This window comes from Branchiostoma lanceolatum, chromosome 8 (assembly GCF_035083965.1).
Source record: "Branchiostoma lanceolatum isolate klBraLanc5 chromosome 8, klBraLanc5.hap2, whole genome shotgun sequence".
Taxonomy (NCBI): domain Eukaryota; kingdom Metazoa; phylum Chordata; class Leptocardii; order Amphioxiformes; family Branchiostomatidae; genus Branchiostoma; species Branchiostoma lanceolatum.
Window position 1 is genome coordinate 16,833,082 of NC_089729.1, and position 27,822 is coordinate 16,860,903.

Sequence of the window (27,822 nt, forward strand, 5' to 3'; positions counted from 1 at the left end):
GCAATTTAGCACAGTAAAAGGTGAACATAATTTAAAAGAACCTAAGCAAAAGTCAATATCATACACGCATGCATGTTGATGCATAACTTAAAGATCAGATTCTGAAGACAAAATGAAAAATTACAAGCTTTAAAGTTGGAAGGATTTTCCACGCATAGAATGCTGTCATTATGCATATGAACTTGAATAACTCAGACAGTCAAAGTCAGGCTGAAATAATGTTTTAATCAAAGCTAGCAGGAGTAGCAAATTGCTTGAATCTGTTGGTTTCTTACTTAATAATCCCAGAGCTGTTGAGGTAACGGAAGAACGATGGCATTTAACTGTAGACAAACTCTGCTAATCGATTTGCCGGAGGCGTCAATGACAAATGAAGCAATGAACTTATCTGGGGTAATTGCAAATCAGTATTTTCCATCAACCTAGGGGTGGGCAATTATTTGCTTCTTAGGGGGGCCTTTGAAAGTTATTAAAATGATGGTTAATTTATTACTGTGAGTGAATCTGATATGTGACATTTCTTAGGTATTATTTCAAGGAGCAAGTTTTCCTTATGATAATTAAGACAAAGGACTCATCAAATATAGCGTAATGGAACAGTCTTTGTAAATGGTTGTTACCCCATGAGCAGAATGGTATGTTCCTCATGTTACTGTCATTAAGTCGATCTTGACAGATGGAATCCTTGGATTATCTTCTGATTATTCTAAAGATTACAGGAAGTATGGAGTGATATGTTTTGGCCTTTATTGGATTCTGGGAGAAAATGATGGGGTGTGTGCGTTGGCAGCGGAATTGGTATTGTAGGAGGGAAGGTGTGTTCATTTGTCATGGCCTATGGTCACTGCACCGAACAGCGGTATCACTCCATTATTCATCGAGTGACATTACCCGGGGTATCGGAATGCCGCTGAAAAATTATCGGTATGCATGAATTCTGGGGGCGCAATTTTCAGAGGTATGGACATTCGTGTCCATAACAGCAGAAGTCATTGATTGGTCATTACTCAGAATTCCCCGACGGCCGCGAGGTCGTTAAACCCCTCACAGACCCCTCCCCCTCCCGGTTCACATTACACTCCTCAGTTTTACACAGAGTGCTGTCTAATTACAATGGTTGGGTCGGGGGTATGCAGATGAGCAAACAGCGCGTACTTGAGTGGTGAGGACGCGTGTTTGCTCTCGTGGTCCCGTCGACACGGATTCCCCGGGCAGGGTCACCTCGTTTCATCATGATCCATGTTCAAACCGCCGGCAAAAATTGCTCGGCTCAAGTGCCCGGTCCTCATATGTGTGCTTCTTAAGGGTCCCCTAACGCTAAGGTACATATATTGAGCCGGCAGAGATCTCCAAGCCACCTGCTTGCAGTGGTTGTTCAGTCAACTGGTAAGTCGGATTTTGTCTTTCATTATCTTACCAAGGTGGTTTGATATTACATTCATATGGGAGAAATTATGGATTACAGCTTTAATAGGTAACATTGAAACAGGTATTTACATATTTTATGACAATTGGGAATGCTGTAACAAGAGGTTGTATTAAATGGGAAAGAGAGCATTTTCATAGGGAATAGTCTTTGCCGATTTTGGAGTGAAATTTGCCTTATGCAGACTGTTTAAAAAGAAACAACAATGTTTATTTGTAATTTTTTTCATTCTGTCAGTTGTTCTGAACCTAATGTAGTTTTTCTCTCCTTGTCTCAAATTCAGCTTTTTTCAGTCAGCTTCAAAGTAAACCTCAATAAAATGTGCCGTAAAAAATGCAGTTGCAATCAATGTATCAAATTGCCCTCATAAACATACCCTCTCAGTATTTAGAATAAACATTATTATCTCAGTAATTCAGATTATGCTCGAATTCAGAAGTTGAATTTTATTTCCATAGGAAAACAATGAAAGCCCTGAAATCATCATTCGTTCATAATTCAATAAAGATATCAAACCTGTATCCCAGGTCGATATGATAACAGTATTACTTCTCAATTAGCAGTCTTGATATAGCAGGAATTTCCTATTCTGCAAGCGTACTCTATTCCTCGTCGTTTGTTCCTATCTTATCTCTAAAACTGGTAGTCTAAATCTCCTAGGGAGTTCTGTTTTATCTAAATCCCCAAAGCGGGACATCTCTGCAGACAGAGATTGGAACGTGCCAGTGTTGCTTATCTACAAATTATAGAAATGCAGCAGTCGATCCTAATCAGGTGGTGAGAGTGAAGAGGTCATAGGTCAGCTGGAGCTGTTGCTCCCTGCAGCCCATCACTGCTGATGGTGGCTCGAGCCTATCATCTCTATGGGCCCAATAATCAATACAGTTACTTTCTATCGCACCCCCTCTAAGGATCAATGGTATACTGGGTTTGAAAAGAGTGTATGGCATTTAGTTATTCAAGCTGATGCTAAATATTTAGAGCTGCTAAAACGTAGGATGGAAATACCTTGTACCAAGTTGGTAGTTCAGTATCACATGTCACTGAGGCCACAATTCAGCTGGAATTCAATGATGAATTATTTAGTTGGGAAAATGTATAAGGGATTACGGGGATACTTCTATTTTTATCAGAACCTGGCATGGTCCCTTCCGGTAGAACAATGGCCTAAACTTGTTTTCCGACTGTACAAAAATGGATGTGTGTGCGAGACCTTTCTTGATATATCTTCTTTGTTCAGATGATCCACCTGACAGGTTGTTGGAAACAGAACCCTTGGACTAGATGACCAGTTTGTTATCTGTTGCCAATCAATAAAGGAAGGGTGCATGCATATGACTGAGTTTTGTTTCAAGGAAGGATATGATAAAAGAAAACAAACCGGAAAGACAACCAATCACTTATCTTTTTTTCCCTTTTGGGAAAAGCATAATGAAAGGGTACATGCACCTACATTGTAAATGATATATATTGATGGGCAGATCAATCTTCTAAATGTTCCACAATTAGCTATATCTCCATTTCCTAGAATAGAATAGAACAATTATGATGATAAATGTGTTGATAGTCGATGTGGGATTTCCATACAGGTAAGCTTAATATAGCGTTGTCCTTTAGGATATATGTATGTTCTCAGACAATGACATATAACTGAACAACAGTATACTATACATGTAGCTATATAGTATATGTGTTATGAGTACAGTGCAATAATATCATAATCATATAAAATCTTACACAGTTTGGTGTTTGGACCAAGGACCAAGAATGGTCATTTATAACATTATAACACCAGTCCGTCCTATTCAATACATTCAACACATCCGATGGAGTCATGATCCTTTTCTTTTAGTTTGATTTCCTAGTAGATTTCTTAAGTTTTGAAAGCCTTGTGCATTACCAACTACATGTATAAGAATGCATCTCACATGTCTGTTGAGTACAAGAATAGCAGCAGATAAGACGCTCTAAAGCCCCTACACCAATGTATCTAAGAACTGCTAAGAGCAATTTCAATTTCTTTCCTGAGTTGAGACCCTCAGGCAAGAGTTGGATTACTTCCCCAGCCACAATTGAGTCTGATTTGGAGTGAACTGGGGTTTCTGGCTGGCCTTGAAAGTGTCCACAAGGGATGGCTATCTGATTCAGGAACTAGAAAAGCTCTCAGAGAAAACCAACCTGTGGGAGGCCAGCATGGACTTCTCATCAGTTAGGATTTGCAATTTCGCATTCAAACTGGAAATATTCTAGTTGCTGTAATCTTTATGAAATTGACATTTAGTGCCACTGTTAACCACATTTGCGTGCGGATTTCTTATCAAAAGTGCTCAAAAGCGGCACAAAAATAAGCTACATTGTGATCTTTTAGTTTTACGCGCCTACTGTAAATAGACCGATATCATAGCCCCACCCACCTCCATCAAAACGTAGAAATGCAAAATCAAAACATAAAAATGCAACTATTTGACAGACATCCAGTCACTCTCTCATTGGTCGAACCGCTAATTGTGATGGACAGTCAGGATGAGTTTATTAGGGCTTGGATTTTCTATCAGTTCTCACCACTACGACATTGTATCTTTGCTCCTTTAATGTCGATATGTAATGGTATGTTGTCATTGAAACTTACTATATGTGTAGGAATGACTAGAAATTTGATTTTTTTGTATTCAACTTCAAGTTTCAAGCCTCATAAAATGCTTTGGATGCCTTTAAGAAGAACCTGCAGTTGTTAAGAAAGCTGCTAGGGGCCCCTCACATTTTGACGCTTTTTTCTGAGACTAAGGCCACACCAATTTAATTTCTTGGTTAACGGATTAATTTTTTTTAAATCTTAGCATGAGGACATCATTATAACAGAAGGCTGGGGTGAAAACTTGCACCTGACCCTGTTCACTCCCTGAAACTGTGTGCACCAAAGTACAAAGTTAACTTTCCTGTGAGATCCTGTTTTCATGTTGATGATCCAATCTAGCTTTTTTTTAAAATTCCGTTAACCAAGAAATAAAATTGGTGTGGCCTAAGCCCTACAAGCAAACTAAAAATCATGAAAAGCCTTTAAGAAAAGCCCTTTCCTAACTTTTTTTGTCAAATTCTTATCCACTTACTAACCAAAATTAACCATCCAACCAATTGCAACTAACCAACCAACCACCCATCCACTCAACCAACCAACCAACCAACCACTCAACCAACCAACCAACCAACCAACCAACCAACCAACCGACCAACCGACCAACCGACTAACCACAATTACACACTGTACAGTCATATATCTATATTTCTATTTGCCATCTCTGACACAACTGAACTATGATACATGTGCATGTTGGTACATTAGGTATAATGAGACAAACATGATTTTCATACTTTCTTAGACTAAAAAAAGAGGAAAACGTCATCTTTGACTAAGTCCAAGATGACTTTTCCTCTTTTTTTCAGGCAAGATGACACTTTACTTTAGGGAGTTACAATTAGTCCCATGCTGTGCTCTAATCTTTAGCTGATGATTGAAATGACTACAGGCATACTGTATCACAATGTTCCACAAGTTTTTATCTACCGTCATGCATACCTCAGGTTACAAGATCATTTAGAACAAGCTCCACTGCACTCTAATACTGTTTCAGGTAAAGTGATCAAAATACAGTCTGGCAAGAAGGCAATAAAAATGCAAATTACGGATTTCTGTCAATTTCAGCAAGCTGTCTTTTCGTCGCTTTGTAAATGGTTTTTCAAGAGTAGTCCCACTGATGATATCGATTATTTGGGTTTTGTTAACTTTGTTTTTGGCTATTTTATTATCTTCGTCGAGTACTATAGTACTCGGGGTAGATTATGTTTTCGGTTGAGCCAGCTGTTTGGTGGGTCTGTATGTATGTCAAGAGCATAACTCAAGAAACCTTTGATGAATCTTTATGATTTTTGGTAGGTGTGTAGTGGTTGTGCAAAGGAAGGTCAAGTTCAAAAATGGTTCACCATGCGTTTTTCAACAGTACTGCAGCGGACTTTTAATTTTCGTGCGTTTGTATGTAGGCAAAAAAAGTGACGGAAACGTTGATGGATCTTCATGATTTTTTGCAAGTCTGTAGATGTTGTAGAAACGGAGGTCAAGTTCAAAAATGGTTCTCCTGGCATTTTCCGTCGGTACTGCAGCGGGCTTTGTGTGGATGTGTATTTTCTTGTGGACAACATAACTCAAGGAGCTGTTGATGGATCTGTATGATATTTAGTGGATGGGTAGGGTTTACGGAAAGAAAGGTCAAGTTCGATAATCGGCCTTCTAGCGAGTACCTAAGGTACTGCAGCGGAGCTTCAAAATTTACTGGCATATTTTCTGAAAGTGCTATGGTCATGATATTTGTGTGGTAGATAGTTCATGCCACAAGAAGTAAGTTCTGTAAGTTTGGGCCCCCTAGCGGCTTGTTCAGGACTGCAGTGGGTGTTTTTGTTTTGACATTCGGACACGTATTACTTGAGAAGGGGTGAAGAGATTGTCGTGAAGTTTTGTATGTAGAGAGCTCAGATGGTGCTTTGCACAACCGATGTCTAATCATAGAAAACAGGGGCTAATCTGCATAATTAGTAAGGATAATTGTAAATCCATTACATTCTATAATGGGGTATGTGACAGGGTTCCCGAAACAGGCCAGCAGAAGGCCTTGCCTAGAAGCATAAATAAACAGATGGGGTACATAAGTAAACAAATGGGGCAGTCTCACTACAATTCAAGCAGATGTCTGGGTCCGGTTGGTTTTTAAAGTGTTCAGTTTCGGCATTTTTGTCCAACACACGGGTTGAGACATAACGGAAAGGGAACAAAATAGAAAGCCTTACAAAACACCTAAAAACATGTGAATAACCAGCCGGACCCACTCCTCTGCTCAGAGAGTACACTGCACCAAAACTGCACCACTGCTAGGTATTACCTAGCACAGTATGGAAAAGTAACATGTACTATGTCTTGCAAAATGTGTATGATATGGAATAAAGATTTATTCTATTCATATATATTGACTGTACCATTTAATTATAACTTTCAATTTTTTTGATGACCAGTTATAACATATATCAGCACACTATACACATATACTAGTCCTGTACCACCAAATGATTTTTATCCCTATCTATACTGGCCTCATTCTCCCCAAATCGTAACTTTCAAACGGTATGGTGTATGATCAAGTTTGCAGGGGGTGATAAGCATGGAAATATTAATCACTCTCCACAATAAGCCTTGATTATTTGGCGAAGATAATGTGTTCGTGGAACTCTAGTTTTAAAAGCTTACAGAATGAGTGAGCTAGTTACAATCGGCCATTCAGCATCTCCAGTGACCTCAATACAACATAATTGCCAAAGTGCAGCAAGGGGTTCCTTTGTCTACTCACAGGTATTTACCCACTGTTTTCGCTCCTCTAATACTGAACATGACGACGTTTTCCAAAATTTCTCTCTGAGGCTGCGAGCTGTCTCCAGGATCCGTCCAGGAATGGATGTTTGCCTCTTGGGGCAGAAAAAATGTCACCACATCCATCAAAAAGGTCTGAACTTCATGACATAGAATCCATTAAAATGTATTTTTGCAAGCTTAAAATGGCAGACTTAACAACGAAAATTAACAACATGGGCTCCCAAACAGTGAGCGGGATGAAAAAAAAATGAAAGCTGGAGTCAGACCTGCTTAAGCCGGCGTCACAATTCATGCGAGCGTCGGCTGACTTTGTAGATCCCCCGAAGCTCGCCGAATTTCAAAATCAACCAAGCGTTGACCGTATTTTCCAATGAAAATCTCGGGCCACGTCCGTCGAACACTAAAAACTAAAAATCCCCCATGAGATGGTACCATCTCTTGGACATGGACGAAGTCAGTATCGACTAACCTGGTAAAAGGCCAATATTTGGATCAACTTTTATTTCTAAAAATCGCCCGAAGCCTGCATAGTCGACAGGACATCGGCCGTACTTCGGCCAAAAATGCACATTTGAAGCTCGCCAACACGTCGGCCGAGCTGAATTTCTTATTTGTGACGGGGGCTTAAGGGGATTTCTTTCAGAGAACATGAATGAAGTGCAGGTAATTCATCATTACATCAAATGCAGCAAAACTAAGGAGTATTTATGTAATCTTTATATTATGCACTGTTGATGTATGATCATTACATACATGAAATGATGCCCAACAGTTTGGAAACCTGTTTGTATAGAAATACTTTTGTATAGAAAGTAAGATCATATTTTTTTCAGTGTAGAAATGTTTTCCCAAACCCATTGTGTAAATGCTCCTTTTCAAAATGACAGAATTACACAAATTTTGATGGATTTATACAAAGATGCCCTGTCATACCATTAACAGATGTGTTGTGGAGGCCCCCCATCTTCTAATCATTTATAGCGATCAGCGCACAGGGGGTAAAGACTCCAACGTACAACTAATTTCACAGTTACGTTACCCCATCACACAGGTGCACCTTCCTAAGATGTCTATGACAGATGACACACTCTTCACACTTGGCCATGTCCAATTTCCGCGGCCCGCTGAACTTCTCCCTGTTGACAAATTAGTCTTCACTTTCAGTCATCTCAAACTACCTAAGTAGCCCTGTTTGCTAAGGTTGGGGATTTGATCAAAATGCCAACTTGAGTGTGAAGGAATCTACGGAAAAGTGAGAATCGAAATCCAGGTGTTGCCGAGATAGCTTTTTATCTACGGGCCGGTTGCCAATCACGATGCCAGACTGTCGCGACCCATGAACGCCCAGGAAGGTTTCACGCGTAGATGGAATATCGAGCCGTCGCTGTCGCTGATGAAACGCAAATTGCTGATGTAGAAATGGAGGAGTAATCCCCGTAATGGGACGGGTGACAAACTCCAATGCTCTTAAAGAAGTGTACTTCATTTTGTCTCAGTCTCGGCCCGCTTTCCCTCGCGGGAAATGCAGCAACAAGAAATTCAATCTTGGAGTAGAAGCCAATTCGGTGGGTAGCCGTAATGCGTCTGTTCCACCATTTCAGCTGGGATTGGTCTTTCCAAATGAATTAGGGGTGGCACCCGGACCGAGAAGGCAGGTTCATTTCAACCTACGATATTTGATTTTCGATGCGGATCTCTGCCATTTGCCCGGACACGGCGGACAGCTTAGCACAGCGCCATCATATCTTATTCGTTCCGAAGATTGGATTATTGGTGAGGGAGAGTGTCTGATGTTGCTCATTATCAGGTAAAGCGCCAAAGCAATTTAGCTGATAAGTTATTGTCTGTGACATTGGATCCCACTGAAGTGTTTGAGCTTTTCCAATCATGTTGTGTAATAGCGATGTCGGGGACTATCCACAATGCATCTTTATTTAAAGACAATCGTGTCACTAAAGATACGCTATTAGTCTTGTCAAAAGCAGTTTGAGACGGGTCATATTACTGTACTACTAGCTAACACACTTACATGTAACTTATGACTAATTTCCCATTTGGTACATACTGGCTAGCTCACTTAATTAATGACAAATTTTATATTTGGGCTCCTCAAAATGGCAGTTGACTTGTGCAAGTGCAATTCTGTCAAGAATTGTTTCGCTTGTGTTTTATCAGTAGAGAAGGTCAGAAATAGGCCTCCTTGATGAATGTCTATTCAACTGTAACTTGGTTATGTCCTACGTCTAGCTGTCTATGCCTGTTAAGTGCACACTTTGTTTTTGCAGCCAGCACGTTCAAGTTTGGTTATGATTATATGACAGGCAATTTAAGAGCAGTCTATGCAAATATGAATCCTCACAAAACGGTTGCGTCGTACATACAGTGTTTGAACTTAAATAACCATTTGATAATTTAGATCTTTAAATTTGATGAAATGTGGATTTGCATGTGCTTCAGTCAAGATTGCTCAGGGAACAGCCAGCATTGATGTGGCAGTTACATGCATCTGAATATATTAACGGTAATCGTAAAGTATACAAAGTTGGTAATTTCAATTTCTTACAATTCATGTCTGGAATGGAACTACCCTTGGCAAGTGCATGTGCGTCGTGATGTTGGATATTAAGAAAATGACTAATTGCATGTAGCTTTGTGACTTAACCTATAATTTAGTGTGATTATGTGACATGCATATGTTACCATGACAAATTCTTGGAAAGTCTTGGACTTGTCACAAATTCTCCTGGAAAATCATACATGTAGGCTAGAAGTTGACTTGAAAATTGTTACATTGTGCTCATGTGCTGACTCTTTTCTTGATAAATGATTGACTTGATATACTGTAATTCTTGATTTGTTAACTGTAACTTAATTTTAGCTGATTTAACTGTCACTAGTCAACAACATAAATTTTATCATCGCTAATATTTCATCACTAATATTTAAGCCAGTAATGTTTGTTCCCACCGTTGAAATTAAGTGCCGTGACCTACTCCATTTTCCCCAACTGCTATATTTTCCTGCCGCTATATTAAATTGATTTACAGTACAGTATACTCATATTATTTTTAACAGCTTCAAAAATAAGGTACTGTCATACCCCAAAGATAGCACAAGATGCCATGGTTATCCTGCAGTGCAAAATCAATGTGAAATCCAGTAAAGTCATCTTTTTGTGCTCAAAATTTGGTTGAATGAACTGTTCTTATGATTATGATAACAGGCAGCATGATTTTCTTCTGAATTATGACAGGTCTCAACGTAAGACCATCTCCAAGAGTTTGGAATATGATTACAGCAATTCATATCAGCCCCCTGGGTGTGTGCTCGTCCTAGATAAAAGTGTGTGTGATTAACTATTATTACTGTTAGTCTGTAGGAGTAAGACATAAGACATTGCATAATGGATAGCACTGCATCAGATTCTACTAACCCCAGGTATGCTACAGTACTGTACATGTATATTTACCTTCGCCAAGAAGGTTATGCATAGGGTAGCGTTTGTGTGTGTGTTTGAAACGACCAGCATAACTCGAGAAGGCTTGGATGTATTGTCTTGATATTTGGTGGGTGGGTAGGTCTTGATGAGACTTGGAAATGATTAGATTTTGGGTCCCCTAGCGGCTTGTTATGGTACTGCAGCAGAACTTCCTGTTTTGATATCTCGTGTTCTGGACAAGCTATGGAACTGATTTTTGAGTAGTGGTAGATAGCTCTTTGGACAGAGAGTAAGTGGTATAGGTTTTGGCCCCCTAGCTGCTTTTTTGAAACTGCAGTAGCAGGTTTTGCTTCAGACCTTGAAAGGGAATAACTCAAGAAGGGCTTGATGGATGGTCATGATTTTTGGTAGGTAGATAGCTTGAGTGATCATGTACTTGATTATTTAATAATATTTTACAAAACGTTAAGGTGAAGGATTTTACAAATGTCTTTCAACAATGTCAGCTACGTGTACATTCTAAATTCTACATTCTTGTGTCAATGAAGGACAAGAAATAGTCTCATGCCTTCAAGTATCAGAGTTATCAAACTCAATATTGTCATGAGGTGTTCAAAACTTTTTTTCCCTATACTAGAACTATTATGTACATGTAGAGTGAAACTTGTTACCACCAAGTACATGTACAATAGGGGCATCCTCATTAGCTAGCCGTAAACAACGCTCGCAGCTAGATGTGCAAAGGTTAGGTGTGACAGGTCGTTCTGCCTAACATAACCAGCTGCTGCCACGCCGTGTGCCTGTGAAGCTGGCAAACATTTGTGTACTACTACTAGTAACTGTTAAGCCGAAGGGCGGTCAAACCAGCTATACTCACTCACTCACTCTCTCCCATATAGCTTAGTCAGCCGTCGGGGCAGCAAAGCTCTCAGTGAAAGCTCTCCACTGCTGGCGGTCTTCCGCCAGTCTGGTCATCTGGTTGGCTGAGCGATCGGTCCACTCCTTTAGCTCTGTGATCCACGACCAACGGGGACGTCCTTGCGGCCGCGCACCCTCCGCTTTTCCCTCCAGCTATACAGACCCACATATACAATAACTGCCATAACACAATCCCTAAAACTGTTCACTGCAGTGATTTTGACGCTGATTTTTTAAATCTATTTGCCGAGCCTTGTTGTCATATCTTGTTTGTGCTGGGAATTTGATTATCCGTGAGAGAAAGCATCTGATGATCCTCTTTATTAGTCTATCCTTGAAGCCAGCGCCAAAGTAATCTGGGTAATAAGTTATTGTCTGTGACATTGGATCTTTTATGAGCCTCTTAGGAGACAGACATTTGGCTGCAGAAGAATCTAATCATTATAAAGCATGGATTTCTTCCAATGGCATCTGCTAATAATGCAAAAGACGATCTAGTATTAGTGACTTACCAATGTTAATGGCAGTTAAGTTACTAAGCTCTTAAACCTTACAATAATACTAATGAGTTTAAATTACGTTGCACAAAACAGCTCCCCCCTTTAGCTCGTAACTTAAAATCTTTGAATTGAACCAGAATAAAATCTCTTTAACATTTTGCTACATTGTATTAACAATTCATAAAAGAATATTTAAAGGATTTAATTCTGCAACATACATGTTAGTTAAAGTTAGTTAAAATCCTCCCACACCCTAAGGTGTATAGAGCGGTGCCCATCCCCTTTTCATAGCTGTGGTGCAATCACTGCAGCAAGGGGCTACTCCACTGGCAGTGGAGTGTGTTTAACTTCCATACTGTTTCAGAAGTATGTACCATTTTTATAAAGTCTTTGGTATGACTCAATGTGCCTCATGTCCAGAGGTGTCCTACCCAGGGCTTGAACCGGGGCCTTCTGGTCCAAGTAATTTGAACCAGATGTGGCTAGTAACAGAAGCGCAGACCACTCTCCACAGGGATACCCCGCAACATACATGTAGGTGAAGAAAATTCAGACAGGGAACTTTGTGAAATCATACTAGAGTTTGTTGACATTACAAGATTTGAGTCAATTTTCCGCATCTTGATTTTAAGCGGTAAAAGTTAGAATGGCTGCCATCTGAAAAGGAAAATTCAGAATGTACAACTTGTAATACTTTCCAAGCAGAGGACGGGTTTCGGCAGTTTTTTTACATTTTTTTAGGCGGGCTTTCTACTTTTTCATTTTTTTTGGGGGTTTATAGAGACAAAAAATATGAAAAAGTAGAAAGCCAGACAAAAACGCCTAAAAACATGTAAAAAACCTGCCGGAACCCGTCCTCTGCTTGGAGAGTAAACTTGTAAAAGGTTTACAACTCAATTTGACCATACAATCTTACGATTGCACAAACAGTCAGGCCAATAAGACAGCATAAAAGCATAGCCACTAATAGCCCACTATACTATAGCACTAATACTAATAGCCATGGCCTGTCCTTAATTTCTAAAAAAAGATAGATTAGCTGCTTGGAAAAAAAGACTTTCACAAGTTACTGGTGCCAGTGGTGCAACAAACTCATTAGACTCTGATTCCATCAAGCCAAGCAGCCATTCTGGTGCTAACAATCCATCTGTAAACTGTTGAAGTGTGTGAAGCAATGCCTTCCACAGGCCACTGGGGCTAGTCCAGAAAGCTAAAGCCTTTCAATTTGCCCTGGAAGAGCAAGCAAGTTACTTGTACAGGTCTCTCCCTAAGGCCACACCAATTTAATTTCTTGGTCAACGGATTTTTGTTTTCCCCCAAAAAAAATTTAGAAAAAAAAATCATGAAAACAGAAGGCTGGCCGAGCCTTCTGTTTTCATGATTTTTTTTTCTAAATTTTTTTTTTTTTGGAAAATAAAAATCCGTTAACCAAAAAATTGAATTGGTGTGGCCTAAGCAATGGAATAATAGTGCTGTGCCGTCTTGTAACGATCTTAACAGAACCCAATTTACGTAAGTCAATTTATGGAGCTTATTATAGCCTTTAGCATACTGAAGTAGCTGCTTGGCTGCCAGTTCGCTATTGCTCATAGGCAGCAGGGAGGTTAAATTTGTTCCGCCCTTCAGTACCTAAGGCCACACTAATTTAGTTTCTTGGTTAAGGGATTTTTATTTTCCTAAAAATTTTAGAAAAAGAAAAATTTAGAAAAAGAAAATTCCTTTTTTTTTAGAAAAAAAAATTTTTTAGAAAAATTTTTTGATTTTTTTTCTAGAATTTTTTAGGAAAATAAAAACCCATTAACCAAGAAATTAAATTGATGAGGCCTAAGATGCCACCTAGCTGAAGAGCCATGGACCTGATGAAGTAGGGTTAGAAATAATGCATGATGTTGCAAGTTCCGCATATCCATGTACGAAAGTCCTGCTTTGTGTGGCATTGTCACTCAGCGGAATGTTGGCGGCAACCCACAACCCGCCTCAGCACAGTCAGCAGCAGCAACAAATGTCAAAGTGTACTGTTGGGAAAGGTGGGTGGATGTGGCTTTTGACTTTATTTCCAATTCAAGGGACACAGCTATGCAATAGGAAACATTGAGATAGGACCCGGAGTTTGGATTTTGGGGTGGTGACGGGCATATTCAGGAAAAGATATTGACTATAGGACTTATTTTTCAATCTCAACTCCTTGGTTGGGGTACGGTAGTTTGGGTCAAAATTGTATATTACGAAAATGTTCTCCATTTTTTCTGTCCCAACCACCAAATTTCCGTCCTCTGAGACAGCCCTGATTTCAAGGGACTCTCAGCTACATGTATGCAAAATGAAGCATTGAGGGCCCTGAGTTCGAATTTTGGGGTGATGACTATGTGCAGAAAAAGCTATTGACTACAGAACTCATTTTTCAATCTCAGGTTGGGCCACACCAATTTAATTTCTTGGTTAAAAGATTTTTATTTAAAAGAAGAAAAATTCTGTTTTCGTCACATCAATTCGTTATTTTTTTTTTCGAAAAATTTTTTTTTTTGAAAATAAAAATCCGTTAACCAAGAAATTAAATTGGTGTGGCCTTGGGGTTAGTTTTGGTCAAATTTTACATTACCGCAACGGAATGTTCTCCCCAGCTACCTCAAGCCACGGTTAAGGTCAGTTAAGCAAGAAATCTGTTTTGCAGAAGTGAAGTTGGCAGAACTAACAGGCTGGCTGGCAAGCTGCATGGCCTGTGGACATCTTTCAACCTGGAGGGGAAAATCAGTTTGGAATTTTACCGATTTTCCCCCTCGGAGTGCCCCAGAATAACTCTTACATGTACGTTTCCCCGCAGTGCACTTGTAATCATGCCCAAGGACAATCATAGCCATTTAAGTCAACCAAGTTTACCCCATTCGCTTGTAATATTCACATCGTTGAAATACATGAGCTTAAAGTACCGACGTCATTTCTTTCAAGGACAGGTTCCTCCTGGGAAAAGCTTGTTTACAGCGTAGTCGAGAAATTTAAAGTGTTATCAACTCTAACAGGTGAGCCTTAATAGATAGGCATCTCGTTTTCTGACCGATCAATTTTCAGATTTACTGGTATTGCCTTGGTTGATTTTTCAAAGCACACCTGCCAAAATTGGACCATCTGGCTTGAGAAATATAAGCAATTAGGGCACGAGCAAAAGAACTGATTGTTTTACATGACATTTGTGAAACTTATTGGGTAGTTTAAAGGAAATCTTTGTTGTGTTTAGCGCAATTTTTTCTAAGATATATGTTTAACATAACACTTATTTCTGACTCTTCTTACCCAAATTTCATTGTGATTTCATAGCAAACCTGTAAATCGCAGATCTAGAATACTTCCGAGTTCCTTCGGTACACATTGTCGAACATTTTAAGACGTATATGGCCCAGAAGCAGTGACTGATGCTGCATGTATGTTTTATTGCAACTGTGTGTCACTTTCCTGTAAGAGTTACTGGTATTTTGGCAAAGACACATGTGTTGTGAAAGAACATTTAACTTTGCATAGAATCTTCAAATTAAGCCAGAAAAAAAACTCTTAAACATTGCTACGTTGTATTCATGAGAATTAGGCCACACCAATTTATTTTCTTGGTTAACGGAATAAAAATTTTTAAAAAAAAAATGCTAGATTGGAAAAACAACATGAAAACAAAATCTCAGAGGAATATGTTTTTACATTGGTGCACACAGTATCAGGGAGTGAACAGGGTCAGGTGCAAGTTTTCACCCCAGCCTTCTGTTTCCTTTTTTTGTTGTTGCTAAAATTAAAAATAAAATCTGTTAACCAAGAAATTAAATTGGTGTGGCCTTATATGAAGAAATGAAGAATGTAGAAGACCTAATGTAGAAGACCTAAATACAACTTCAGATTGTGAACTTGGGAAATTTTATACCTCAGTTCCTCTGGGTACACACTGTTCAACATGTCAGTACCATGTGGCTTAGTTGCAGTGACTGCCGCTATATTTTATCCCGACTGCGTGTCACTATTTTGGCAAAGACATATCGGTTACGAAAGAGCCTTATGGCAAAAACACCTGGCACTTAGCTCCTTCAATCTTGAGACACTGACATCTTTTTTCCACGAACCTCTGATGGAGTGTCTCCCAAAAGTTCCATAAATATATTTTGACACATAAGCCACCTCTGGTGTTCCATAAGCTAGATCCATGTTCCTTAGATCTGTAAGATGACAATTCTGATATTCTGGCTCTAGCGCCCACAACGTTCTGCTACGAGCTGTCTTATTTGTATGCATTACACGCACGCAGTCGTGCTGTTGGCAGACTCTCAGCACAGGAGGATCACTTATTTATTGAAGAGTAGATTAAGTGCTGTAAAAGACTGCATAACAGCTGGCCCCTCCAGTGCTCATTACATGGTGATCACAGCCAAACTTGGCTCTTATAGTTGGTCTTAGAGTCAACAAAAGGAGGGCTTAGGTCTCGTATACTGCGAGTTAGCACTTGACTGTAATTCACATGTGAAGTAGTATAAGATTAAGACATGATTACGTATACAGTATTGGTAGGAATAAAGTTGAAACTTTTGTTACCTAAAGTTTAGGAACAGTGATTGGTTTGTATGATCTTGGTACTTCAATTATTCATTTTGTATCTCAACTTTTCCTGCATAGTTGTCTACCGGTATCCCCCCTTCCACACACTCACATTTAGCTCAATGGTAAAATACATGCAACCACGATATATGTTTGGCTTGCTGAGCCCCTATATATCCTCAATGCCATGGTAATGCAAGACTTGCACACATACTACAGCTTGGTATTCACAGAGCCTATGTGATATGTTTCTGTTATTAGTTATTTGTGTTTGATAAGACTTCAGTACTATATATGTGTATTAGCTGTACTGCATGTATGCGGTAGTACCATCGCTCATTTTCCACAGTTCTCAAGCAAAAATACATGTAACTAGAAAGGCAACATTTGCGAGCAAATACAGCATGTTTAGCCATACTCCTCGCCATGCAAAAAATGGACTGTCCCAAAATAACAATGGACCATTCTAAAATACTTCCACTAAAAAAATGGATCACCCCAGTCCAAAATTGAGTTTAAAAACAATTAGTCTCTCCAAACAGGAATGGAGTCTTCCAGTAGCACCTCAACACAATATGGACCAGTCCACAACCATATCCACATAAACAAATACACTACTGCTAACAAATGGACTTTTTCATAATCACTCCAGCTCAAAATTGCAATAAATAATTAAAGAATCCTCCCCTTGCAAGAATGGGATATTCCGTGCCATCTCTATGTAAACTAGACCAGTCGACAAATATCCGCTCAAAATTACACTCTCGCGCATAATCAACCCAGTTCAAATTTGAATTTAAAAAAATTAACCCCAGGAAAGAATTAAGTTCTCCATAGTATACATAATGATATATATGAGGATTTGACAGGAGAAGAAGGAAATTACCAAAAACAACATATTGCAGCGATAGTATGGGTGAAATATAGAAATGTGACACCCCTTTGTTTGAATGCATGATTCAATAGTATACATTTGGGTTGAAAAAAACGAAACGAAAAAATTGTTTATTTCAAAAATTGTTTTGAAAGGCTGTATGCCAAACATTTAAATGAGGGCCTGTGTACATGACCAAGGCAGACACATGTCAAATTTTGCATCATTTTGGTTTAATACGAGTCAGTTCCAAGTCACCGAGAGGGTTTTAATATAATATTTGTAATATGTTTGAACTATTTTGATTAAAAGAATGTCTAAGTCACAATAGTTCTAAACTGTTCAAACAATAAGAATTAAAACTTATAACATGTTTGAACTTATTTAACATATGTTGGAAACATTTCGAACGTAACTTCACAAAAATCTCTTTATTTAGAACAGTTTCAAACCATCTATCCAAAGGTTTCAATGTTCGAACAATTTGTAACAAAAGATTTTCACAATTGCCCCGTAAACGAAGGTGCTAAGTCCTCCTGTGTGTTTCCGTCTATTTTCGGTGGCCACGCTAGACCACCAGCGGATTTGTTTTGACGGAGCGTCACCCGCGCGCGACGATGTACACTGTTCGGCACCGCTAATATCCGGCATTTTCCCGCTCCAAAACACTCCACTAGACCCACGTTTTTAATGTTTTGCCTCGTGTGTAACACGATTCGATTTGCATTACTGACGGGACGAAAATGTTATGATAGAAAAAATTCACCCCGTCCCGGCGTCCGTCCCAAAAACATGAACGACATGAAAATATATTTTCTTACAGATTCAATCACGAAAATCAACAGCATGGGATTCCAAATTTTCACAAAGGCCGACCATTTATCATGGTTGAACTTCCTTCCAAGGCGTGCGATAGATAAACATTCCCGGCACATAATAGTACCAGACTAACTACGCAAGCTCATGATAAAAATAGGGAGAATGTTTGTCAGTGAAGTTTGACCACCAGAGGGTAAATTCATTTAACGTTACAAGCGCAAACGGGCGAATCATTGACCTTACCGGGGACTGACTCTACTGGCCTAATCATTCCTTTTTTGCCGAATTCTACGATCCATACGCCCGTACGCAGGAAAGCCTGGTGGACGCTACACATCACGGGAGACGCGTGTTGGTCCGAGACAGACAGCGGCGTGCTTTCGATCGCGTAGCGGCGACAACGTGCGGGACCAAAACGCCTGTCCCCAGTGAGACCGTGTGTTTTGCGCGGCATGCCCCGAATCCGTCTACCATTGCTGAATGTGGCCCGATTCATAGAGGTCTATTTTGTAAGCATTATTTCATGTACCCCTCAGCGTGAGAATTCCTTGTGCAACAACTTCGCCACATTATATATTCAAGTTCCCTGCGCACCGCCCTCCGCCCGCCTTTGATGTCTTTGATCATGTATGAAGTCGGCGGCAGAGAGATCATCAATCAATTTTGTCAGGAGTTGCGCGCCAGTCTGAGGAGAATCGATCTCCCGTGTAGTGTTGAAGAATTTGGAGTTTCAAAATATCTGGAATAACTAATGCTGAAATAAACATTCACAAAATCATTGATTTAAGTTCATTTCTGTTATAAAATTTCCTAAACTGCAGTTTAACCACCCAGTTCAACGGAACATGGTGTTTTCCCGATAATCACGTAAAATGTTTATGTCCGGTCTTTCCTCCTCGTAAGCAAACTTCCAGCTTGTCGCCAAACTTTGCCGAGGCGATAAGTACAGAAGCTGAGCGCGCTCGTTGTTTTGTTGTGCTAGCCATGCAGTGACGAGTCTTCGATTATCTGTAGTTGTTGAAGGACACACAGAAATCTTCGGACTGTAGTTTACCGCTTCGAAGGGCGTGACAGTCAACGGTAGTAAGGTTTGAACGAGCGTTGTGTTTCTCAGCTCACCTCTTCCAAACGTAAACAACGGGTGCGGGTTAACGTGAGCGGCGGGGAATTTGTTCGGCTGGCGACACCCCCGTACCGTGCCGGTAGCGTAGTGTGTGTCGTGTTTCCTTGAAACGGATTTTTAACAATAGAAAACTAGATCTATTCAAGATTTCTAACAAATTTAATGGAAACCTTTCTGTCCGGCGTAGTAGGATTTTGGGAGTACCCAACCGCGTTCTTCACGTGGAAATTTTTGATACCGCGAAAGTAAACAAAACACCTACGATCGCCTGCCAGGCTTCTCGCGGTGGGGCGTCTTTATTGGTCTATCATTAGGTGCTATCAGCTACTTAGCAGGGACGTGTAAATTGCTTTCGTATGGCTCATTTAACCAATGTTCGAAACTGTACGAACAAAAGATGAATCTATATGTTGTGATAGTTTCGAAACTTATATCAATATTGTACCCGCCGATTTAAATGTTTCTAACATGCTGGAACACAACAAAACGTAACATACGAAATGTGACCACGAAAAGAAATATATTTTATTTATTTATTTATTTAATAAAAGGTAACCATTATTTACTAAAAATGTAAACAAATTCCAGGGTAAGGCCCAAAAGTGTCTTCGGATTGGGGGTTTATTCCAAAAACGATGGTATAGCACTTGCCTGCGGTCACTTGTCACGTGAATGGAAAATTCCGTCGTCTGCAGCGGGCGAACGTGCTAATTATGAAAACAACAAAATGTAATACGCACATATAAAACGTGACTACAAAAAGAAATCAAATTTATCAATGTATTCATCAATTAAATGTCAAGTAACTATTACTTACTGGAAATGTAAAGATTTTCTGGGTGGCGGTTGTTTTAAAGGGAGAACGGTAATTATTTTATTCCGAAAACACTGCGACGCCGGTGTAGCACTTGCCTGCGGTCCCATGAATGGAAAATTACAGAGCGGGCATTTTCAAATGTGTTTACTAAACGAAAGCGACACAAAATATTTAGAGTTCTCAATTACCAAAAATATCTCTATACGTAAGATAACAATGTAAGGAAGGAATTCGGGATATTTAAGCCCTTCTTAACTGGTAACGTTAGTACTGTCTGCTATCTGACGATAGAAAAATGTTGGTCGTGACGCAGAGTGTCGTCTGCTAGCGTGCTAACTAGTGATGGAAAATTCCGCAGAAGCTTTCCAACCGACATGCATCGGGGGGATGTGTATGCAAGTTCGACAGCAAAAGGTGTTGAACCCGGCGTTATATCCTTTTTATCTACATTTCATGATATTATAACTACTTTGACATATTTGTTTAGGCATACATTCCTATATACCTTGTTCTTACCCTATATCAATAATGATACATTCAACTTACTCCCCCACAGTATCAAAATGGACGCGTCCGCATGCCGCGCGCCTATTAGTATTGAAAGTGACAGAAGTGGCAAATATTGTCAAAAAAGCCCCAAATAGATCGTTTTGAAGATATGTATGCCAAAAATGGGAATGTAGTCCTTTAAATATTTGTTCAAGCCACATATACAGCAAATTTCAGGTCATTCGGTTGAAATACCAGGGCGCAGGAGGCCAAGATATGCTAAAAATAGCCTAAAAACCTCAATAAAATCACTTTCAAGGTCAATATCAAAAAAAGGAAAAGAACGCACATTGGTTTTTGCCTACATTATCTCTGTACCAAATTTCAGGTCATTTGGTCAAAAAATGACAGAGATGAATCGATTTAAAGATTTGACAGGAGGAGAAGAAGAAGAAGAAGAAGAAGAAGAAGAAACATGAGTAAAAACAATATGTTTAGCCATACTAGGTATGGCTCAACATAATAACGTCACTCTGGGATCCCTCGGGATAGTCGGGATTTGTGTGCAGTCCCAGCTACAACCAGTTCAGAACCAAGGACAGCTCTCATGTGAGCTCCCTCATACTTCACTGGAAGCACTGAGCTGTTTCTCCAAGGTCATCTCAGTACACAAAGGCAGAAAAGTTTCCTTTTCAGCTCACCTGTTCCATTTGTTTGCCCATCAATGAAATATTTACTGTAAAGGCAGAAATGTTTGTGGTGGTTTCATGTTCGCGGTTTTCGCGGTGAACTCCTCAGGTCAAACTTAAAACCACCGCGAAAAGCCGTTCCACTGAGCAACTGTAGCGCTACTATTGTTTCAAACGCGAACTCAAAATCACCGCGAGCACTCCATTTTCTCCCTACCATGAAATTTAATCCCCGCAAACATTTCTACATTTACAGTATCTCTACTGCTGTGACCTTTGACCTCCACCTTTTAGCAAAACCAGAATTGTAATCTTTATAAGTAAGCAAGTGTATTTGATGCTATATTCAGATCAGCTAGATGTAAAGTTACTAGTTACGTAGTTAACATTTATTGCTTTGAAAGATTAGCTTTTGCGAATTGGATTAAAAACTGCAGTTCTTGAACACGATATTTCCTTGGAGCATTTAACTACTAGTATCGTAATTCTGCTTATAACGAGGCCTCCATCAAAGCTTTTACAGGTGTGTTTTGGCATGGTATTTCAAGTAGGAATAAGTCTGGTACTATTAAAGTTTGATATACATCTCTGTTGCTAATGTAGCTAATAGAAGTTCCGCCCTTTTAACGCCTTGCTACGTCTAGAACAGATGGTTACTTCATGCCCTGTAGATAAATGTTTCTTTTTTGTGTCGTCAGATAACCCGACGATGACCTTTCCCGCTTTTTGCCGGCTTGAAATATTGATTCAGGACGTTGAGACAGCAGGAGAATTTACGACGTCCGAGAAGTAAGCTTGTTGCATGCCTAATTGCACAAAAGCCTTGAGTGCCAACGTATCAATTCTACCACAATCTTCTCACCATTCTTAGTTGATCTCATTTAGGGTGCAGACCCACACAAAGGAAAGTCTGCCCTCCGTGAAATTGCAAACAGTGGTGTATGTAGCAAACATGGTGGACGAAGTCATAGGTTTGTGTATGGGCGAATCTCTCAGAGCTTTGGACGGCTGACTTTTATTAGTTTTCAATCCTCTTTTATGGCAACTGTCGCCACAAATCGTTACAGGTAAGTACCCGCATCAGTATGCATAGACTGGGATGGAAATTAATTAAGTTATAAAGCCATTCCCCAGGGCATTAGTTGTAGGCATTACTTGATGACAAAACTTGGCAGGCAACAAGTTTTAGCTTCCCCGCTTGTCTAGTTTCCAGGTCAGAAACTGGTAGGCCTACGTTAAGTTAAAATCCTCCCACACCATTATTGTTATATAGGGCGGTGCCCATCTCTGTTTCATAGCCCTGGGGCCACACTGTGGTGCAATCACTGCAGCAGGGGGCTAGTCCACTGGCAGTGAAGTGTGTTTAACTTCCATACTGTTTCAGAAGTATGTACCATTTTTATAAAGTCTTTGGTATGACTCAATGCGCCTCTTGTCCAGAGTTGTCCTACCTGGGGCTTGAACCCCAGTCCTTCTGGTCCAAGTAATTTGAACCAGATGTGGTGAGAGACAGAAGCGCAGACCACTACACCACAGGGACACCCCCGGTAGGCCTATGTGATGACGTATTTTTCACACAAACTTGGCAAACTTTCCAACATTCACGGGCAGATTTTACGACAGTCCTAGTCGATGAAAGACCTAGTAAAACCGCCCAAGCTGAAAATGTTCTGAAAATGGAGAGTGGATTGGCTCAGGTGACCGCGCAGAATGCTAAAAAGCTTATCATAAGCCACAAACCTGTCTTATAACTCATGGCTGCAAGGGAAGTTGTCGGTCTTCTATAGCATAACCCTTTGATGATGATTTGTTTTGTACACGTATATCAAATCTGAATAGTTTTAGGTGAACTGGTAAGAATCTTTGCTATACATGTAGCTGATTAAACATTATTCCATGCCTCCAGGATTTTATAATTTTACTATTTTATTGTGGGAAGGTATTGGCCTGAAAGTTCAGCAATTGACTTCTAAATTATGTTAAAATCTCTGGTTTCTTCTTAAGAAAATTAAATGTAGATCTCAAATTCAGACCAGGAATTATTCTAAAAAGTTATTGAACTATTTTGAGATCCCTCTGGCAGCTTCCTTCCAAACTGCAGATATGAATAATAATCTCAATATGCAGCGATGACAAGGAGGGGTTAAGATGTCAGAGAAAATTATTCTACTTTCCGAGTGCTGCTCGGGTAATAGAATAGCCTGCGGTGCTGAGATTATGAAGGTTTTAGTCTGGTTATGTACTACGGAAGCTGTCTGTGTGAAGAGATAAGAACTCCAGATTACAGGAAGAAGTTCAAGACATAAAAGTCATAATGTTAGCTCTGCATGCAACGCATACAAATTTACATCCCAGCAGTCGTGCTGTGTGATATGAATCTGGTTAAAGTAATTTTAACAGCGTGCCTGGCTTCTTTTGACTTAGCGTTCCAAGGACAAGTCATCTTGAAAAATCACCTGTCTTTTATGTGGAGCTTATATATGCCATATGGCGCAGTAGATAGCCTTCACCTTCATATACAGGCAATAAACCATATCAGTATTATATCTATAATGGCATCTATACTGGTGTAGATATGATGTTATGATATGAGTCGGACTCAGAGTTTTCTCACAATGACAAGTTTTATCATGGTCTGATACATGTAGATAACAAATCTATTTGTGGTATGAAAAAAAAATCTTTGCAACATACATGTAACTCCCTTTATCATAGTTAATGACACTCATATTGTCTTAACCTTATAATTTGTAAACTTGCGGTCTCCAGCTTTAATTTTTTTCCGTTCCACCTATTGCTTGGGAGCCAAGGTTTTTAATAATTTTTTTCAAGTTGACTAGCCTGTGGACTTGCTCATAAATATCTAGTAGCAGTTCCATCTACATTATAACTGATGACCAATGACTGCAGTAGTTTCTCATGTTTAGTGATGTAGTTTCTTGTGCGACAGATCCAGGCTTTTAGCTAGGCATGCGTCCATGCGTCAATTGGACGCATGATACTAAAATAACAAGGAAATTGGACCCCCTCTTTTTCAGCTGGACGCACAGAGGACCCCTGTTTCCCTGGTAATTACAGACATATGTTACTGTGTTACCGTGTCACTGATGCTTTTTTGTAGTCCTACCAGACACTGGGGACAGATCTAGAGATGTATGACTGTGCTAATCTCCCTAAGTACTTTGAGTGCCTTATTACATCGTTGTGAATAGGGAAGCATGATATCTCAATCTGGCAGGCATGGGGCAACCTGTCGTATTTTTACCTCCATGGACATGCATGGAGGTACTGTATTGTTTTTGATGTGTCTGTGTTTGTTTGTGTTTCAGCATATTTGCTTTCAGCATAATGTTTGGATGGATTTTGATGATAATTTGTATGTGGGTAGGTCTTGGAGAGACGAAAGTCAAGGTCGATTTTGAGCCCCCTGGCGGCTTTCCTTGTTTTGCAGTTGCTTTTTACTAGGAAATAAGTTACATTTACCTCATTTCTAGAGAGATGCTGCTTTTCATGCTGACTAGAATAAGATTTCATGTTAGAAATTGTTCCTATAATATTTATTCAAGAGTGTTTTTTTTATCAAGATACAGTATAGAGATGGTGCTAAGTGGAAAATATATTATTTGTGATTAAGTATTGCTTCAAAGTAACTATGAAATACCAGTAGATCATAATTATTCTACCTACGAATCTCCTGCTGCAGTGCTTGCTCATCTGTGTGGCCCAAGGGCTAAAGAAATGGAGATAGGCACTTAACTATATACCAAAAGATATAGGATTTGGATTTCCACTTATGTTGTCCCTATTGGAAATAGTATAACATATTTCCTTTTTTTGCTGCATTTTTTTCATGTTAATGAAATACAATGATGATTGATGTAGCTTTCATTTAGTGTCCATCCAAATCAGCAGACATCAATCATAAATTTTGGGAATAGTTTTCACCAAATGACAAATGAAATTAATGTGACCAAAACAATTAAGTCAACAATATCAATTTCTTTCTGTGCTCTCACAAACAGTAAGGTTATATCGTAAATAAAGTATTTGGTGAGGATTCATGAGATATCATGCTGCTTCCATAATCAAGCATTAAATGACTTAACACTGGTCAGTTCAAATTGGGAAATCCAGAAGCAATTTGGAATCTTCAGCAATATCAGATTTGTGCCTATAAGTGTGGTATAAGCTGAAAGCTCTCTTCATCATGAATGTAGTCATGTAAAAATTATTAGTCAGCGATGTTCACAACTTTAGATATGATTGATTGAAAATGCATGTGAACGATGTACTCCTAGGTCAACTTACATATCCAGCAGTATTGAGTTCACCTGGGTTTTTACAAACAATTGTGGGCTAATTGTTCCTGTCACAGTGGGCAATGACACCTCTAATCACCAAGCCCATTGAACTCAAGCCCGCCCATTGTACTGGAAATCTGGTGATTATGCAAGTGTATTCAACTGAATGGAAGGACTAATTTTCTACTCATTTGCATGGCATTCATTAGGGTGGATCATTGTCTGTCCACTATCAGGCCAGTATGGGCCAAGTCTAACCAGGTCTGGGGTGGTATTGTGTCGCCAGGTCCAACTAATGATAGTATGGGTTGGACAACTTTCTAAAAGAAATATCTTCCTAGCTTTGCATGTTAGGACCAAATTAAAGGCACCATAATGTGTGGGACATCATGCTCTTTCAAATGATATATGAAACTTAACTGTAAACTCAGTAGAAAAAAAGTTGGAAAATTCGAATTCCAAGATGGCCGCCTTGATATCTGGAAACTGAACCTCCGGATTTGAACTGACTAGTGTTACTTTTTGAAATTGCTTTTTTGCTGCTGTCATAGTATGGTTCTGTAATGTGTGCATCTTGGTACTTAATATGAAAGTCATAAATCTTTGTGAGAATGCTGTACAATACTATTAAAGTATCAACATGACAGTCCCTCAGAAAGTCTGTCTTTTGCTAAGTTGAAGCATGACAGTCACAACTGTAAATCCATTTAATACCGTTCTTGGTAATTTTAGCAGTTGGGGGGAAAGGGTAGACAGACTTTCTGAGGGACTGTACATGTCATGTTGATACTTTAATGTTGATACTTTAATGTGTTATTTCAATGGTGGAAACAAACATCACTGTCAGAAATGTTAGTAATCAAATATTTGCAATGATTTAATTTTAGCAGTCGACTAGTGACCGTTAAAGTAGCTTAAGTTAAGTGACCATTAACAAATCAAGAATTACAGTTGGTAAGAGCAAGAAATTTATGGCTCTATAGATACTGAACTCCCCCTATGTCCTTGATCTGAGTTTTGAATGTGTACAAAGTTGTTTTGTTTTATGAAAAATAGCTAGACTAGTTTTGCAACTCCCTTGAGAATATTGAATACCAGCAGATCATCTTTTACTGTACCAATATCATACTCAGTAAAGGATATTAATAGGAAAAGGTTGTCTTATTACTGATTCAAATATTGATCATCTTTTAATGTACAATTGTATCATAATTATAAAATGTACGTTATCAAGAAAACAATGGAATACTTTAATTTGATTTGTTCTTTCAATTGGTAATATTATGGTTTTTAGATAGTTTTGAATCATCTTGCAATGAATTTGACATTGTTTTTTTTTTTTGCTACAGCAAATTGTTATGGCACTAATATATAATTGCATTTGGGCTGTTACTCAGCCAACAAGAGCATATGCAGTGAGGGGGCAATTTGAGAAAAATAATATGTATCGTTGGCTGGCAATTTTACACAAATTATTACAACCGTAGCCTGTCTCCATCTGAAATACATGATTGTATTAATGTTCATACATATTTGTAGCTTAACTCTGATTCTGACTTCCAATGAATTAAAAGCCAGGCTATAAACCTGTTATGTTAACATGCCAGCACTGTAAATATTATTTCAGAGTCATGTACGGTGTATTGCATATTGAGGTAATCTAGCAAAGAGAGTATGGATGTTTGGCAACGGTCCCACCAGCATATCAACCTGACAAGAAGCTGATTTATCTAAGTAGGCCAATCCATATTGTATGATAACCTTTCTCACCCAAGGAAATATGCCAGAATATTGATCATAGAAATCATGAATATTGCCTTGATGCAAGTTACCCCATTAGCCTTGTTACTTAAAGAGGTGTCTTAACATATTTGTCAAGGAGGCTGTGTAATGGTACTTCTTCTGAGGACCCTTACACTTATTCTAAGAACCCTTGCCAGAATCCACTAAGACTGTATTATATAACTCAAGTGTATTCTGTACTGTGAGAGTCTTTCTAAAAGCTTTCATGTTCGCAAAGTGAGCCACAAAGTTTGGCAGAACGCTGCGTGGTGGACAGGCATCTCCCAGCAGGTGCTCTAGATCTTTTAACCGTGGTTTGTCTAGAGCATGCTCTAAGCCAGTGACAGGGAAGCACTCTACGGCAACGCTCAAAGCTAAACTAGGCGGTTATAACAAATCATAGGCTACAGACCCGATAGAGGGGGCACATGAAAGAGTAACCCCATAAATTTGGCGCAATAATTCCTGAACCGCTGGGAATGGTTTTATGGCGGCGACTTCCCCCCAAGGGTAGCGTTGTCTGCGGTGGTCTTTCTCACATAGAATAAAGGTGACCGAAAGGTTACTGGCACAGTCGTGATAGCTTTTCGATAAAGTATGCAGTTTTGAGAAGGCTGCGCCCTGGGCACCATCTTTGCTTTTCCCAGGAATTTTCTCTGTTAAATT

At 39.4% G+C, this 27,822-nt stretch overlaps 1 protein-coding gene across 1 annotated transcript in view; it reads left to right on the forward strand.

Moving 5' to 3' along the window:
• Positions 1-1,144: 1,144 nt before the first annotated feature.
• The window catches only part of LOC136440438 (inactive rhomboid protein 1-like), a 59,220-nt gene continuing 32,542 nt past the window's right edge, over positions 1,145-27,822 (forward strand). The window contains exon 1 of the mRNA XM_066436485.1: positions 1,145-1,386. The gene's annotated coding sequence lies outside the window, so the exon portion shown is untranslated. The remainder of the gene's footprint in view (positions 1,387-27,822) is intronic.